This window comes from Aythya marila (genome assembly GCF_965140915.1).
Source record: "Aythya marila genome assembly, chromosome: 25".
In the NCBI taxonomy this organism is placed as follows: domain Eukaryota; kingdom Metazoa; phylum Chordata; class Aves; order Anseriformes; family Anatidae; genus Aythya; species Aythya marila.
Window position 1 is genome coordinate 1980158 of NC_139066.1, and position 17548 is coordinate 1997705.

Here is a 17548-nt window from a genome sequence, read left to right on the forward strand (position 1 = left end):
TAAACTGGGATGTCCTCTTCACACTCATGGCCTATGACCAAGCTGTGTGCATCTGCCACCCACTGCAGAACTCCAGTCTGGTGGGAGGCCTGTGGGCTGAGCTCCTGCTCCCCTCCTTGGCACAAGCGGCGCTCACCCTTTGTTTGCCCTGCTCTGGCCCTACACAATCGCAGCTCCTTCTGGGACTCGCTGTCAGTCATGCAGCTGCCTTCTGCAGAGAGGTTCTGGACTGCTGTGCTCCTTGAATACAACAGCACCACCAGTTTTCCTGTGCTCCTTGAGCTCCTGCAGCGTGCTCCTGGTCTCCTTCTGAATGTAGACATGTGAGGAGACACAAGACACAGTATGCTCACTCACACTTCCCTGCACTTGTATCGTGCCGGGGGCTACGTTCCCTCCTCTATACCCACCCCATTGTCAACTTCTCCCGCAACAAAGTGGTATCCATCTTCTCCAGGGCTGTGATGCCCCTGCTCCATGCACCAATCTGCAGCCTAAAGACCGAGAAAGTGAAGGAAGCCATGCGAAACCTGAGAAACAGAGGGAGGTTGTTTCTTTGTTTCCTCTGCTGTGTTCGCTGTCTCTGCTTTCAGGGCCATGCCATTTTCTCTACTCTCTTCTGCAATGGAGGTCTTGGGGAAGCTGCCATCACTGCTTCCACAGCAGCCCTTATTTTCTTTCTTACTTTTCAGCTCCTCCCTCCTTGTTTCCTACCCTAGAAGCAGCCCTTCAGCACTTGGGGCGGGGCCGAGAGAAAGAACAGCAGGAAGCTGGAAGCAACACATAGGGATACAAACCTGACTGAGGGAGGCAGTGAGGAGACCAAATGTGGGCAGTCACATCACTTGCGTGGGGTACATGGGGCTGAGGCTCCTTCTCTACCCTCCTCTATGCCTCCTCATCTCCTACCATGTTCACTGCCCTCCTCTCCCCTTCCCACTACCAAAGGAGATGCCGTAGCAGACGGGCAGCTGCTGTCTCCGCTCCCTCTCCCTTTCGCTCCCGCTCCATCTCCCACTCCCACTCCCTCTCCTATCCCGGGCTGGGCTGCAGGACGGGCAGAGCCCCGCGGGCAGCAGCCGAAGCCCTGCCCGCCCACAGGCGCCCAGCACTCGCAGCCCGGGACAGCCCCCGAGCGGCCCCGGGGCGGAGCTGGCGGCGCCGGGCGGCGGCGGCGGGGAGGAGGCGCCGCGGGCGGAGCAGAGCCGGGGCTGGCGGGGGCAGCGCGGCGCGGGCGGCGGAGCGGCGGGATGCGGCAGGGCCGGGCCGCAGGGCTGGCGGCGCTGGCCGCGGTGCTCCTGGGTGCGCGGGGCTGCCGGCGCCGGGGACGGGACGGGACGGGGCTGCCCTCGCTTCTGGCCCGCCGGCTTCTTACGGACCTCGCTCCCGTCTGGCCTCCCTCTGCAGCCATCCCGCCTGCCTCCAGAAGGCTCAGCCGGCCGTTGCCTCCCACCTTGCCTTGCTCCCTGCCTTCCTCCTCTCCTTTCGGCACACCCCCACTCATTCCTGCCTACTTCCCTTCTCCTCCTGGCTCGGACCCTCCTTCCAAACAGCCGTGCTCTGACTTGGTCCCCAGATAACCATTCCCAGTGAAATGCCTTTGTATGCTTTTTTCTGAGAAAAAGCTCGCATCAGCTGTCAACTGTTTTCTTCTCCCCTCTCCCCCTGCGTGACATTTTCGGTGCAGGAAAGACATTTTCTGAGTTTTCTCCTGCTTTCTTTCTCGGCAGTGGCTGTGGGCAGAGCCCAGGTGCAGCAGGAGCCATGGGCACAGACCACCGAGGGCACCGGCATCAACATCACCTGCTCACACCCCAACATCCAAACTGGTGAAGTCATCTACTGGTACCGCCATCTCCCGGGCCAAGGACCCGCATCCCTAGTGTTCGGTACTACAGGCTCCAGAGCACTGACGGACCTGCCGGGGAGGCTCGAGGTGGCAGCAGACCGCCGGTCCAGCGCCCTGTGGCTCACCGAGCCCCGTCTTCGGGACGCGGCGGTGTATTACTGCGCCCTGAGAGCCACGGGGAGAGGAGCCGGGGCTGCGGCCGTGCAGGAACCGTGGCGGGCGGGGCCGGGCGTGTGTGGCGGGGGCGAGGCAGGGGCACAGCCCCCAGGGGGCGCTGCCGCTCCGCCCGCCAGGACCTCCTCGTCCCGCAGCCGCGGGGGTTCCCCCGCCAGCCCGGCCCCTCCAAGGCACTTCGGTTCTGCTGAAAAGGTCTGGAGCCTGGGTGCAGCTGAACGGAGATGGCAGCAGCCTGGCAGAGGTGTGTGCAGGGAAGAGGCACTGAAACACAGCCCCTTTCTCCTGAGCTCTCCTTTTCCTCCCTCAGTTTCTCCCAAATTCAGGCCCAAACAAGGACCGAATCAGGACAGTTTGGATCCTTGGTTTAATTCAGGGTAACAATGTTTGGAGTGCCTCAGCGTGGCTGTCCATCGATGACCTTGGGATGTATAGGAGAAGCAGACTGCTGTGAGGTTCCTGAGAGTGCCTATCAGTCAGGGTTTTTCCGCCCCTGGACACTGCCAGGTTCTTCTGGGAGTCAGTGCTGGAGACAGGCCTATCTCCTCAAACCTGTCTATAAAGGCCTGCCAGCATTGTCTCAGAAATGCATCGCAGAGGGGACAGATTCCCATCCAACCCATGTCTGGCTGGTTCTCCTGAAGGCAAAGGGGCAGCTTCACACGTCGTATTTCAGAGCAAATGTGTTTTCTCAGCGTAGTGGGTGTCTCATCCAAGCTAATCTGCCTTGTTCAAACACAGAGGCAGATCCCAACCACACTTTTATCTGTTTGCTAATGACATGCACCCAGAACTTCACCCAAACATTATATACTGCTAACAGTGTCCTGGGGCATTCAAGGTAGGCAATAAACAGCAGAGTAATTCAGAAACCAATGTCTCCAGGAACTACCAGTCATGTTTTGGGTTGCAACATGGGCCAAGCCCTTCCAGGGCAATGGGCCATCCCAACAAAGCAGAAATGTTTGTCAGAGCTCTGCCTGGGTCTCTTTCCTGTGGTCTACCCCACACCTTAGCCCTGGCAGTGCCACAGCTTCACCTGGGTTAAATTGGTTGCATTCTCTTGCAGCTGTGGCTGATTCCATTCCTCTGACACCAGGAAAGACAAAGGGTTTACCCCAGCGCACCTTTGGCTCTTCTCTCTTGCCTGCATGGCTGATTCCTTCTGGACATGACAAGGCTGTACCAAGCAGGGCCATACATGAATCCATAAGGAAACATCTTTGTAACTGAGCAGGGACCGGGTGCCCTTCTGATGGGACCTGTTATAGATGTAACCAGGCTCTAATGAGATACTGATGAGAGATATCACAGGGCTGCAAAGCACTGACAGGAAAAATGTCTGCCAGCAGTCAAGCAGGGCCTGGAAACAATGGGCATTCTTGAAGTGCAACTGGGTAACAGAGAGCTGCACACAGCCTGAACATAGCCTCTACATAACCAAAAGAAGAAACAGAGAAACAACTTGCCTGAGCAGGAGCAAAGCAAATGGTCAGGAAAAGTGGAAATGAGCGTGAGGAAGTCCCTGTGAGTGCACGTCCTGCACCTGAGGAAATCTGTTGCATGCTTGGGGGCAAGTGGGCACCTTAGAGCAGCGTGGGGGCATGCAAACTGCCTGCTGTCTTTGCACTGACCCAGCCCATATGGGTTCAGGGTCCTCAGGGACTGGAGATTGCCATGTATGGTCCATTACGGTGAACACCAATGCTGATTTGTGAAGGGGATCAGCCCTGCATGTGTGCCATCACCTGGGTCCTGCCAAGTGCAGTGCTGGGGTGGTTGGGCTTCATGGGACACGTTCCATTTGCACAGGCCATGTGTGCTGGCCATAGCCCTGAGGTGAGTTCAACTAGGGAAGATGAGGGTGGAGTAGAAGCAGTCAGGCATCCCTGCACTTATTCCACCCATTCCCCACATCTGCCTGTCAGTCAGGGATTTCCACCCCTGGACACTCCACCCTCCTTACACCAGTCGAATGCTCAGCATTTGTAGTGGTTCACTATGCCTGCCCATCAAGCACAGTGTTCATAGTTCCTGGGAGCCCTTCCCACAGGCCCTGGCCAGCAGCTTTGGCATGGAGGGCACCTTCTGCCTGAATAGCAGCTGGCAATGCCAGAGACAACCAGTCCTGCAGAATGCTTTCATTAAGGCCACAACCAGTCGGAAGGAGGACACCCTTGGCCAGTTTGTGCATGGCCCCTAACGTGGACACACAGACAGTGACAGCGTAGGTCACAAGGGGACTGTGGAGCACGCAGGCAGACTGGAAAAAAGGATTTTCCTCTTGGGCTAGAAGCATCCCCAGAGTAATGTGGGATGCGGGCTGGCTGCCAAGGAATCAGACCCTCAGGAAAGGGTTTTGGGTGCAGGAGGCACCCAGCCAAACACGAGCCAGCAGCGTGTCCTTGCAGCAAAGGCAGCCAACGGCCTGCGGAGCTAGGGGCATCAGGGGGTGCCCCGCAGTGCGTGGGGCTGGGCGTGTGGGGCGGGGGCAGGGTGGGGACGAGACAGGGGCACAGTCATAGCCGAAACCACGTGGGGGCGCTGCCAGTGCTTGGTCACTCACTCTAATGACACGTTTTGGACCATCTAAAAACATGTCAGTCAGAACCAGTAAATAACAATACCCCCCTTTTCTAGGGAGTCCTGAAAAATAAATTTGCCACTCTTGCCCCGGATACTTTCCTTTACCGATTATTCCAAATTTTATTCTATTCTTGGTTTTGGGGTTATTGTATAAACAAATGCTACATTGTTGAGTTACTTGTTTTATCGTTGTATATAAATTTTGTCCCACTAATGTCTGACTCAGGCTCTTATGCAATGTGTCAGCTCCCCAGTGTGTTTTATTGTGTTCCATAAGAACTATGGGCCATGTCAAATTAGAGGGTATTATTATGCGGTTATCTTTTAAATATACCCATCCATCTGGTTTCATTTTACCTTTCAAATCTTCAATTAATTTTAGGTCTTCTTTTGCATAATTTGGCTTTTGGTTCATGTATGTAGTTTGGATTTTACCGTCTGGTATCAAAGACAATGCCTTCACTTCAGTTACTCAGCTGCCCGCTTAGCCTCCTGATCTGCCAATCATTTTCCAATTTCAAAATCTGCATTCCCCTTTTGATATCCCCAACAATCCATGATAGCTATCTTTTCTGGTTGCTTAACAGCCTCTTACAATTTTTAAAATTTCTTCAGCATGTTTTATCTGTTTTCCCTGAGTGGTCAGCAATCCACATTCTTTCCAAATCGCTCCATGAGCATGCACCACGCTGAATGCATATTTAGAATCTGTCCAAATATTTATTTTCCTTCCTGCTGCTAGTTCCAGTGCTCACGTAAGACAAATGATCTCTGCTTTCTGGGCGGATGTCCCAGGGGGTAATGGTTTGGACTCGATTACCTGTTGAGTGGTTGTAACGGCGTACCCTGCTTTACGTTGTCCTTGTTTCACAAAGGTGCTTCCATCAGTATACCAAGATTCATCAGCATCTTCTAAAGGTTCTTCCTTAAGATTAGGTCGACTAGAATACAGTCTCCATTGTTTCTACACAATCATGGGTTATGAGTTCATCCAGAGTTCCGCTAAGGAAAGAAGCTGGATTTATGACATTAGTGACCACAATTTCCACATCATTTTGTTCTACTAATATTGCTTGATATTTTAAAAATCTCTGTGGTGAAAGACAATGGTTTCCTTTTTGTTCCTGTGATAAATTAGTAGTTTCATTAACTAATGAAACCCTAAATGTGATGGGGGTAGAAGGGACTGGGATAACAGTGACATTTTTGGGGAATACTAAGCTGAGACCAGGGGATAAAATGATCACTGGGCAATTATTGTATGTATCCAAGGCGGAAACTAACTTGTTGGGAAGGGATTTGATGATTAAATTTGGCATTCAAATAGTAAATTGTTAGACTGGAATAACAGTGTTATTAATGGAGTGCTCTCAGGCCTTGAGAGCAAACGTATATTCACCTCTGACTGGAAAGACTCTGAAATGGGGGTGGAAGCAACAATATAGGTGGACAATTTTACCTCAGGGGTTTACAGAGCCACCTATCTATTTGGGTAAATTCTAAAAAAGATTTTGGAGCAATTACAACCTCCCAAGGAGGTATTAATGTTACAAATATGTGGATCATTTTAAGGAAAATCGATATTCCCTGATGGGAGAGAAATGCTGAATAAAGTGATAATGAGGCAAATATTAACTGTTTTACATCAGAAGAGTCATTGGGAGGTGCAAGCAATGTGTGATGTTGTTCTAAGAAAGCATGTCTGTGTAGAAATATATACTTTAGGGAAGCACAGATGCAGAGGATGTACTATATGTCAAAGGGTAAATAAAAAGGTCTTCTCTAACCTATCTAGAGGGGGACGGGAGCCAGGGCTTTGACCTTTCCAAAGTATACAGGTAGACTTTACTGAGTTACTTGTTTGTCCTAATTGACCACGTGACTGAATGGGTGTAAAGCTTTACTACAAGGATTAAAGCAGGCCTTAGAGATTGAGTGGGATTTTCACAGCCCCTGGCACCCCTCCTCTTCTGGAAAGGTAGAGCGAATGAATGGTGAAATTAAGAAACAACTAACAAACCTTATGATGGAAACAAAGGCTTCTTGGGTAAAATGCTCACCCCTTGCACTGTTAAACATATGGACGCAGCCCTGAACTGATGTAGGAATTTCTCCTTTTGAAATGCTATATGGTATGCCCTAAGACTTGGAATTGCCACTTGATCACCCTCAATTCTAATTAAGACTTGGAAAGAGACTTTTTTTTAACACCGCGATGGGGAAGGCCCCTATGTTGTTTTGCTTACTACAGAAACAGTCGTCCGGACTGCGGAGAAAGGATGGACACATGCCAGCCGTGTTAAAGGACCCATCTGTGACGAGAAGTGGGAGATCGCTCCAGGAAACAAAGACCTGAAGCTCACATTGCGATGAACTCGATAGGTACTGTGGGTTAAGGTAGAGGCTCTCCCCTGAAGAACACTACTGCTGCCGAGAAGAACTAAAACCTCGTAGTTGGCTGCAACCCAACTGACAAGTGAGGCAGAGGAGTGAATAAGTGGGGAAAGAAATGGGCCTCAGCCATTCCTATCGATATTTGGGGGTTCTCACAGTGATTTCATCCTGCATAGCGACTCAACACCACCCCCACCAACCTTTTAAATGGACTTTAAGTCGATTCAAAGATCAACAGGTTATTGCAACCCAGATAACATCGGGGGGGGCCAAGCTTTACTTCTACACTATGTCAGCTGATCTCAAGGCCCCGATGCTGGGAATATATGGGATTTTACTTCTGCCCAAGTTCTAACCTGGGAAAGAGGTACTGTAAATGCCTGAACGTGTATTATTGTGCATACTGGGGGTGTGAAACCATTGCTACAGACTGGACACTCGGGGCTGGTCAGGATAAATTCTTACAAGTGGAAAATGGGCTGCAAGGTTGTAACCGACAATTGGATCCTTGTTATAGGTGGCGAGGGCATGGTATAGGGTATACAGGAACCTTCCATGGAAATAAAGAAATTTGCAAGGTTCTATATATAAATATAACAAACTTGGACGATACTAGCTGGGTACTAGGAAACATGTCAGATTTTACGAACACGGAACAGATAGGGGAGGACTCATACTAATAAAGAAGGAAAAACCCGAGACTTCCAAGGTAGTCGGGCCTAATAAAGAGTTACTAGGGGAAGGTTTGGTTGTCCAGACTGTAAATATACCTGGGACTGCCCAACCTACTACAGTGTTTTCTAGTAAGTCGACAGAGTTATCCTTTCCCACACTGCTTCCAAACATTGTGAAAAAAAAAAAAAAAAAAAAAAAAAAAAAAAAGAAAGGGGTTGTACCCGAGAGTAGTATGTGGAAAGTTATAAATGCTAGTTTCCAGGTACTAAATCAAACTAATCCTGAGATAACTGAAGGGTGCTGGCTATGTGTAAGTGTTAAGCCCCCATATTATGAAGCTATAGGAGATATGGGGAGGTCTGAATATTCAAATGAGTTAAATCCTTCCAAATGCAGTTGGGGTCAGGAAATCGGGATAACTTTGACTCAAGTTACGGGAAAAGGTAGATGTATCGGCACAGTTCCAAGAGATAAAAATGATCTGTGCCATGTCACTGAAAAAATAGACCAAACACACAAATGGTTAGTTCCTGCAAATAACACTAGGTGGGTATGTTCATCATTAGGAGTCACTCCTTGCATATCTTTAAAATTGTTTAGCACATCTCATGATTTTTGTGTACAGGTGGTCATTATACCAAGGATTCTATACCACACTGAAGAGTATATGTATACCCATCACACAGTGGCTGAATACCATCTGGTAAAGAGGGAGCCTATTACGGCCGTCACCTTAGCCACTTTAATGGCTCTCGGGGCTGCAGGTGCAGGAACTGGAATTGCTTCCCTGATAAAACAAAGCCAGGAATTTACTTCTCTACGCATTGCCATAGATGAGGATCTGGCCCATAGAGAGCAGTCAATAACAGCTCTGGAAAAATTGGTTAGGTCATTATCCGAAGTGGTACTCCAAAACCGTACAGGGTTGGATTTGATTTTCTTACAACGAGGAGGACTGTGTGCAGCCCTACATGAAGAATGTTGTGTATATGCAGATCATACTGGGGTGGTAAGAGATACAATGACTAAATTGCGGGAAGGATTAGAAAAACGCAAAAGGGAAAATGAGGCTCGTCAGAATTGGTATGAATCCTGGTTTAATTACTCACCTTGGCTTACTACCCTGCTATCAACCATAGCAGGGCTCTTGTTGTTACTTACATTAGCACTGACTTTTGGACCATGTATATTCAATCGAGTAATCACAATTGTGAAAAGCCAATTAGAGGCAGCTCATCTTATGCTTGTGCGTGCTAAGTATGAATCTCTTGAGCAGGAGGAGGACAACGCAGAAACTTTGATGCTCAGCAAGCAGATATTGCAAAAATTCAATGAACAAAATATGTTAGAAAAAGAAAAAGGAGGGATTGTGATAAATTAGTAGGGGTTTGTTCATTGTCCTTGAGAATTTAAAGAATCTACTGAGGAGATAAGGTTTCACAACTCACGGCATTGTAACATGGGGACAAAGCAAGACATCCTGTTTTGCCCCCACCTGAACACAAGCACAACGCATGATCACTGGAGGAAGAATAACGACCCCCAACAACAGACTGCGCAGTCTCAGGACAGGTCTCGACAAGTCTTGACAAGCCGGAACTTCAATGCTATAAAACAGCAACACTGGAAAGGGGAAGTTGTGTGCCATGGTGGAGTGGAGACTCCCCAGCCACCCAGCGCTGTTTTGCTTGTGTCTGCTTACTTGATTAATAAAATAATTTCAATAGACCAGTAAATTGTGTGGTCTAACTTATAACAACTTGGTGCCGTGACTCGGATGAAGGCAATCTGATTGAAAGACCTTCGAAGGGGGCGCCCCGCTGATTTCAGCGGCCTTCGCTAGGACTACTTTCATTCAAATCCTTCACCGACGAACCCAAAATTAGACACAAGCAAATAAAACCGGTAAACCCTAGGCAACCTTTGTGCACGAAGCCCGAACGAAGACCCACAGGGTGGGTAAGTATAGGCTGGTGTTCCGTTCGGTTGGGGTTGGGTATCCCGGAACACAACAAACGAGACGTCCAATTGCGGACGAAGCGAGTGTGGACCCCTCGGTAGTGCAGTTCCCACATCCCGCGAGGGACTGCACCACAAAAAGGGGGAAGCGATTCGTGTGTGTTTGTGTGAAGGTGTTCCGGAAGATGGGACAGAAGAAGAGTAAGCCTTCTGGTCCCATGGGCGGGGTAACGTCTGATGTTAGGTTACCCCGGGATTAATGATTAAAAATTGGCAGTATTCCCCTTTTAGGCGGGGAAGGAATAAAGTAAAAATGATACATTATTGTGTTGAAGTTTGGGGTGGTAAACAGATTCGAGGAGACCACCTTTACTGGCCTGTATTTGGGTCTTTTGAAGATTGGGTTTGTCAGGCCTAAATATTTATGTAAACTCAAAGGAACCCTTTAGTCTGGAAGAAAGTGAGTATGCGCACCTCTGGATAAATTCAGATACGAGGACGCATCTATATCCTCTAAAAGGAAAAGGAGGGCGGGATAAAAAGAGAAAGGACTTAGAAGTCCCGACACCGCCCCCGCCCTATATTCCACCGCCCGCACCAACGGCTCCTGTCCTTAATGGACTCCCCGAATTAGCTAATCCAGGAGAATCGGAATCGGATCATGAAACACAGGGGTTGGTAACCTGAAGCAGGGCAAGAAATCAGAAATCTGCTTTAAGGGAGGGATTATATCCCCTACGAGAAATAGCGATGGGGGGACCCCAGCCAGGAATGGAATATGTGGCCATCCCCATTAACTCCAGGGATGTCCGAGATTTTAAGAAAAGGACAGGAGGAGGGTAAGCGAGCTTTAATGGCAACTGGCATAGTGTTTGCAGCTGCTGAGGAATAATTCTAACTGGAATAATAACTGTACATTGTATATTGTATATATAAAAGCCCGGGCATTTTTATTAAAGTATTCTTTTATACATATGTTAATATGTAAATATAAGAACTGCCATTGAGATGTATGTCTAAGGGAACAAAATTTGTACAGGCATATCATCAGCTCATCATGTTTAAATGTCCTCAGTGTAATTGTCAACAGGCAGTTAATTTACAGTGGTTTGATTTTATTTGTGTATCTATGTATTGCGAATTTTGGAGGGATTGGGATTGACTAGTAAAGAGCTTCTAGGAAAACAGTGGCATATTAACCACTGTAGATTACAATAGGAAATGTTCAAAGCAAAGAAACCTCGAGGAAAAGCCCCCTAGGGTGTATACTAACACATTGGAAGGATATAGTGGGGTGAGAGGGTACAGAAAGTAAAAGAACTCTTATCAAATATTGTAATCAGTGGTGGCCACTTTATAAACTAGAGGATGGAGCAGAGTGGCCCCTAAATGGAACTATTAATTACAACACCATATTACAGTTAATGTTGTTTTTGTGGAAAGAAGGAAAATGGGATGAAATATGGTATATTGATTGATATGTTGTTTCAGTATCTTGGAGGGAAAAGGTATGGAATTAAGTTGGACTCAGAATGAGCCTTTGGTGCTGGTATTAGAAAAGTACGGGCTGGAGAAAGATAAAGGAAGTGTTAAAAGGGTTGCTGAAGGTGTTAAAGGTGTGGCATGTAATATTTAACAGAGCTGTTTGAAATTGAATGAGCAGGGAAAGGAGATGTAGGCATTATCTAAGTAACAGTCTAGAAGTTTTGGTATATTTGCATATTTGCTGTGGTGTTTGTTCAGTTTCTCAAGCATCGGGGAGGGGGGAACAGCCTGCTCCACCAGGGGCCTCTCCAGCGGCTGCAGGGGGGCTTCGGCTCCAGCACCTGGAGCGCCTCCTCCCCCTCCTTCTGCACTGACTTTGGTGTCTGCGGGGGGGTTTCTCGCTCTCCCAACTGCTGTTGAGCAGCAGGTTTTTGTTTGTTTCTTTGTTTGTTTGTTTTCGTGGATGTGCTCTCACAGAGGCACGGACTGTATTGCTCATGGCTTGGCTCTGGGCAGCAGTGGGCCCCTTTGGGGCCAGATTAAATTGTCCCTTATCTACCATGGGGAGGTTTCTGGGTTTTTCTCACGGGGGCTGCCACTGCAGTTTCCCACTCCCACACCCCTCACACCCCCCGAACCTTGCCATCAAACCCAATACACTGGGGAACAGCTAAGTCATTACTGACTTGTAAAGCATCAGGAGGAAGAATAACGACCCCCAACAACAGACTGCGCAGTCTCAGGACAGGTCTCGACAAGTCTTGACAAGCCGGAACTTCAATGCTATAAAACAGCAACACTGGAAAGGGAAAGTTGTGTGCCATGGTGGAGCGGAGACTCCCCAGCCACCCAGCGCTGTTTTGCTTGTGTCTGCTTACCTGATTAATAAAATAATTTCAATAGACCAGTAAATTGTGTGGTCTAACTTATAACAGTTCCAAAACTGCTGAGTCCATATGGGAGACTAACACTGTCATTTTCTGTCCCATTGTAAACTTCAGAGCTTCTTTTATATTGATAACAACAGCTGCAACAGCCCGAAGGCATCTGGGCCATCCTTTACTTACTTCATCTAATTGTTTAGAGAAGTAAGCTACTGCCCGTTTATAGGGACCCACTCTTTGTGCTAGTACTCCCAAAGCTATCCCTTGTCTCTCATGAGAGAACAACCAAAAGGGTTCTGAGAGATCCGGTAATCCCAAAGTCGGAGCGTGCATCAATTCTCGTTTAAGTTGTTTAAAGGCTTTTCGTGCTTCTCCAGTCCAGACTAACTTTGACTGATTACTCTTTATCAATTCATATAGAGGCTTTACCATTAGTCCATAATTATAAATCCAAAGGCGACACCAACCTGTCATTCCTGAAAAGGTTCATAGCTCCTTTACTGTTTGGGGTTCTGGAGTCTGGCAAATGACTTCCTTACGTTCAGTTCCTAGTTCTCGTTGTCCTCCCAAACTTTCAAATCCCAAATAGGTCATGCTTTATTGAACCAGCTGGGGTTTCTGTTGAGAGATTTGATATCCATTTAAACACAGAAAATTAAGGAGACTTATAGTCCGGTGAATACAACTCTCTTTAGTCTCGGTAGCTATTAAGAGATCATCTACATAGTGTAACAAAGACCCTTCAGTGTCTGGAGGTATCCAAGTGTTATATATGGAGTGGTAATTCGAGTCAAGAAAATGGTTGATATTAATAAAGAAGGGGAAGATCTGGGAATGTGGCCATGGAGGCTGGAAAGCCCCGTGGTTGAGATAACATTAGACTCTTAATGATGATGCCATCAGGAATATAAAAGAGTTTAGAGGGAACAAAGAAGGGTGATTCAGGAGACTCCATGCAGTCTCCAGTACTTGTTCTCCAGCCATTAAGGCATGGAAGTTTCTGGGTGTTTGCTGTTGTTGTTACATTCAAAGTTGTTTGACCAATGAAAAGTTGTTTTGAAAAGAACTGCTGTGGAGAGAAGGGTATAAGAGGGGAGCCTGCCCTCAAGATAAAAAAAAAAAAAGGCAACAGGATGAAGTTACATCATCAATAAAGAAGCAGGAAAAAGAAGTGAAGAGGAACAGGCTGGCAGAACGGAGACCAGGATGGGAACAGGCACTTTGATCGCCTCATGAAGATAGGTTCAGCCAAACTCAGCAAACCGCTCAGAGAAGCTCGTACTGAAAGTTGCTGCAAATGGGTGCACCGGAGCTGGAAAGAAGCTCAAGCTGAGAGAAGCGGACCTGTGCACACAACTGCCCCTCGCTGGTAAACAGTTGCACATTAAGGGGAATAATACCTCCTTAGAAACAAAGACTGTCCTGGTAACCCTACAGCTTATTCTCCTTATAAATAATCGGACAGTTTATGATCCTGAAACATGGAACCAAATTGATGTCAAGATGTGGGACTCTGCAACTAAAAACGACAAGGTTACAGTGGGATTGCTTGGCACCTGGCGAGCAGTCTCTGAGGCCTTAAAGAGCCCTGTGGGACCACAGCCAGACGCGTGTGGTTTGCCAGACAGTGAGGGAGCTGCGGGCTCCTTTACTGATCCGACTGCTACGCCATGGGCCCCTCTGCTGCTACAGCCATCGAAAGCTTTTGCTGTTTCGCCCCCTGGTGACCTGGACGTGCCTTTTGACCCAGGCCCTATGGGCCTTGAAAACGAGATGGATGTGCTTTTCTTCGATTCGGGAAGAACGGGATACATAAGGCCCAAAGACCGAGTTGCTTGACAACTTAAAGTAAGACATATTGTTCAAAAGGAATGGAAAATGGAGACTTGTTTGTAATCAAGAAAAGGAATGGAAAATGGAGACTGTTAAGTCACAGAACTTAAAGGATTGTTTGTTACCTTTTCTGATTGTACGTATGAATAGGCGTACTCGGGTTTAGTATGTAAAGCAATGTTCTGTATATTTAGAATGTTTGATGTTCATGTGTGCGTGTTGGTGGAGAGTAGACTCCCCGCACACCCAGCGCTGTTTAACTGCCTTTTATACCTTTTATAAATATTTCTTTTATAAATATTACTAAATTCAGATTGAGGTGAGACTTCATTTATAACACAAGTCTCGAGTTCCCTTGCTAATTGGTTTCCAAAAATAATGGGGCTATTCTTGAATCCTTGAGGTAGAACCATCCACGTAAGCTGCATCTTTCTGCCTGAGTTGAGGTTTTCCCATTCAAAGGCAAATAGGTTTTGGCTTTCTGTGGCTAAGGTTAGGCAGAAGAAGGCGTCTTTTAAATCCAGTACGGTAAACCAGACTTGACTATTCTTTAATTTAGTCAGCAAAGTATAAGGGTTTGCCACTACTGGATGCATATCCTCAGTGATTTTATTTATGACCCTCAAATCCTGAACTAGCCTATAGCTTTTTCCATCTGCCTTTTTAATTGGCAATATTGGTGTATTGTATTCTGATTTGCATTCAATCAATAATCCATACTGTAGAAATTTATCAATTATCTCTTTAATTCCTTTCCTATCTTCTATCCTCAAAAGATATTGCTTAACCTTATTGGGTTTCTCTCCTGGCTTTAATTTAATAATTATTGGGGTCACATTTTTAGCTCTTCCAGGGACTTCGGTGGCCCAAACTCCTGTATATACTTGATCTGTGATCTCTAAGGGTATTTCACTTTTAGGGTCAGTTTCTATTAGTGCCAAGCTCAACACATTTATTAGTTGTTCTTCTCCTATCCTTTATTCCATTTTCCCTTTTTCAAAGACAATTTCTGCTTCTAATTGTTCTAACAAATCTTGACCTAATAGAGATTTTGGAGATCCAGGTAGATATAAAAATCTATGTATCCCCATTTGTTTTCCCAATTTATATTTCAATGGCTGTAAGAAAAACTTTTTCTTGTTGGCCAGTGGCTCCCATCACAGTCACAAAGTCTTTATCTTCTGGTATTAGTTTCTGGTTCAGCACTGAATAAGAAGCTCCTGTTACTATTTCAATTTGTACTTGTGTCCGAGCAGTTTTAATTACTAGTCGTTTTTTCTGTCTCGGATAATTCAGCCAGCATTATATCTATACCTTTCCAATCTGGATCTAAGTTCTTCACAATTAGCTCAAATCTTATAGCAACTGCCTCCAGATCATGTCCGTGCCCTTGTACTGCTTCCTTCCAGGAATCTAAATCATTTGTTGTAAAGGGCACCTTTATTCTGGCAGGCCCATTAGTTCCCATGGCTTGCCACAAAGGGGCTTGAATTACTAGCCCTACTTTACTCCTTGTACGAGCAGTTATCAGAGTAAATTCCTTTTGATCTAAATCATCTCTCGTTCCTTCAGCTCCTGTTGAAATCAGGGGCCGATGATTACCCTAGGAAAAGGCTACTCAATTTGTCCTCCAAAGCCAGGTCCAAATCAAATCTTTTTATTTATTTATTTATTTTATTTTATTTTTTATTATTTTTCCTTACGTTTCAGAGTTGGTCCAAAAATTCCATAGGGGTTTCTTTTGGACCTTGTTGGAAGCATATTCTCAATTCCGAATTCATCCAGATATTAGTATTTACTTAACCATTCATAATTTTCGGGATGATTAGGGTCTTAGTGGGGATCGGTCAAGGGAATGCAATTGTCCACAGTTCCCTGAGCAGTCCCATCTGCAATCTGAGCTCGCACATGAACTCAGGTTGTTTTAAGAGTTAACTGCTTTTCTGTTTCCATGACAACTCTCTTGGACCCATCACCATCCCTTTGCCCCAGCGGGCTAACACCTGTGATTTTAAGATCTCATCCTCGGACTGAGATCTAATGAGATCTAATAGTTCTGCCTATTAACATTCCTACATCCTCTTTCCCTGCTCATTCAACTTCAAACACCTTTAACACTTTCAACAACCTTTTTAACACTTCCTTTATCTATCTCCAGCCTGTACTTTTCTAATGCCAACATCAAAGGCTCAGTCAGGGGCCAACTTAATTCCATACCTTTTCCCACCAAGGTGCTGAAACAACATCAGTATACAACATTTCATCCTGTTCTCCTTCTCAAAAACAACATTGACCGTAGCAAAGTATTATAGTTTAAAGTTCCATTAAAAGGCCACTTTTCTCCACATTCCAGCTTATAAAGTGGCCACCATTGATTACAATATTTTATCAATGTTTTCCTGTTCACACTTCCACCGGCAGATCCTCCAATATCCTTCCAATAACTCAAAACACATCCTAAATGGCTTTTCTTTAAAATCCCACCAGTTTGCCTTCCTCCCATTTTCCCAGTTCACACTTTCAGAACACACTTATCACTTACAAAATGCAGCACACAGGTATCTTTCTATAGAGACACCAAGAACTTACTATTATCACCAATAATATAGCCAAAATCACAATAACAATAATCAGAGTCAAATTCCACATGCAATAAGTCAGAGAAACGAAATAAGTAGCACTGTAACAATATCTTTCTATAGCAACACCACGAACCTACTATTGTTACCAAGAATATAGCCAAAATCACAATAACAATAACCAGAGTCAAATTCCATATGCAATAAGTCAGAAAACCAAAATAAGTAACATTGTAACAAATGAACCTTACTAGCAAACTTGCCAGGTTCCAAAGGGCAATTGAATGCCAACAAAACCAAACAAATGAACCTTAAAGCAAACTTGCCAGCTTCCAAATGGCAATTAAATGTTAACAAAATCAAACATATACTTAAGGTGCTAGCTACAAAAGTATACACCACCCGACAGAACTTTTATATTCCTACTTATGGGCAGTTTCAAATGACCGGTCTACCAAACAAACAAACCAAAACCAAAATAAAGAATACTGTCACTTACAGAGATGGGATCCTTGTCTGCCTCCACAGGGATCCATTGAGTCAAGGAGTCCCTCCGAGAAATCCCGGGGGTACCACAGGGAGTCCTATTCCCAGCAGGTCCTGCAGTCCGGCAGACAGGCTGTCCTATCTGGGGTGCAAGATTGATTCAAAGATCGAAGCCGAAATTTCTAAGTGACGAAGTATCCATTATTGTCAGCGCTGGATGCATGGGGGATCCTTCCACCGAACGTGCATGTTCGAAGTAACAAACTATCTCATATTTATACAGCAAAACAATGAATATTCTATTAACACCTATACATATTCATTACCTAAACCCGCCTACTCTCATGTCGTATGCTAGTTAGCTTATCAGTCACAGAATCACAGAAACACAGAATTTCTAGGTTGGAAGAGACCTCAAGATCATCGAGTCCAACCTCTGACGTAACGCTAGCAGTCCCCACTAAACCATATCCCTAAACTCTACATCTAAACGTCTTTTAAAGACTTCCAGGGATGGTGACTCCACCACTTCCCAGGGCAGCCTGTTCCAATGCCAAACAACCCTTTCAGTAAAGAAGTTCTTCCTAACATCTAACCTAAAACTCCCCTGGCGCAACTTTAGCCCATTCCCCCTCGTCCTGTCA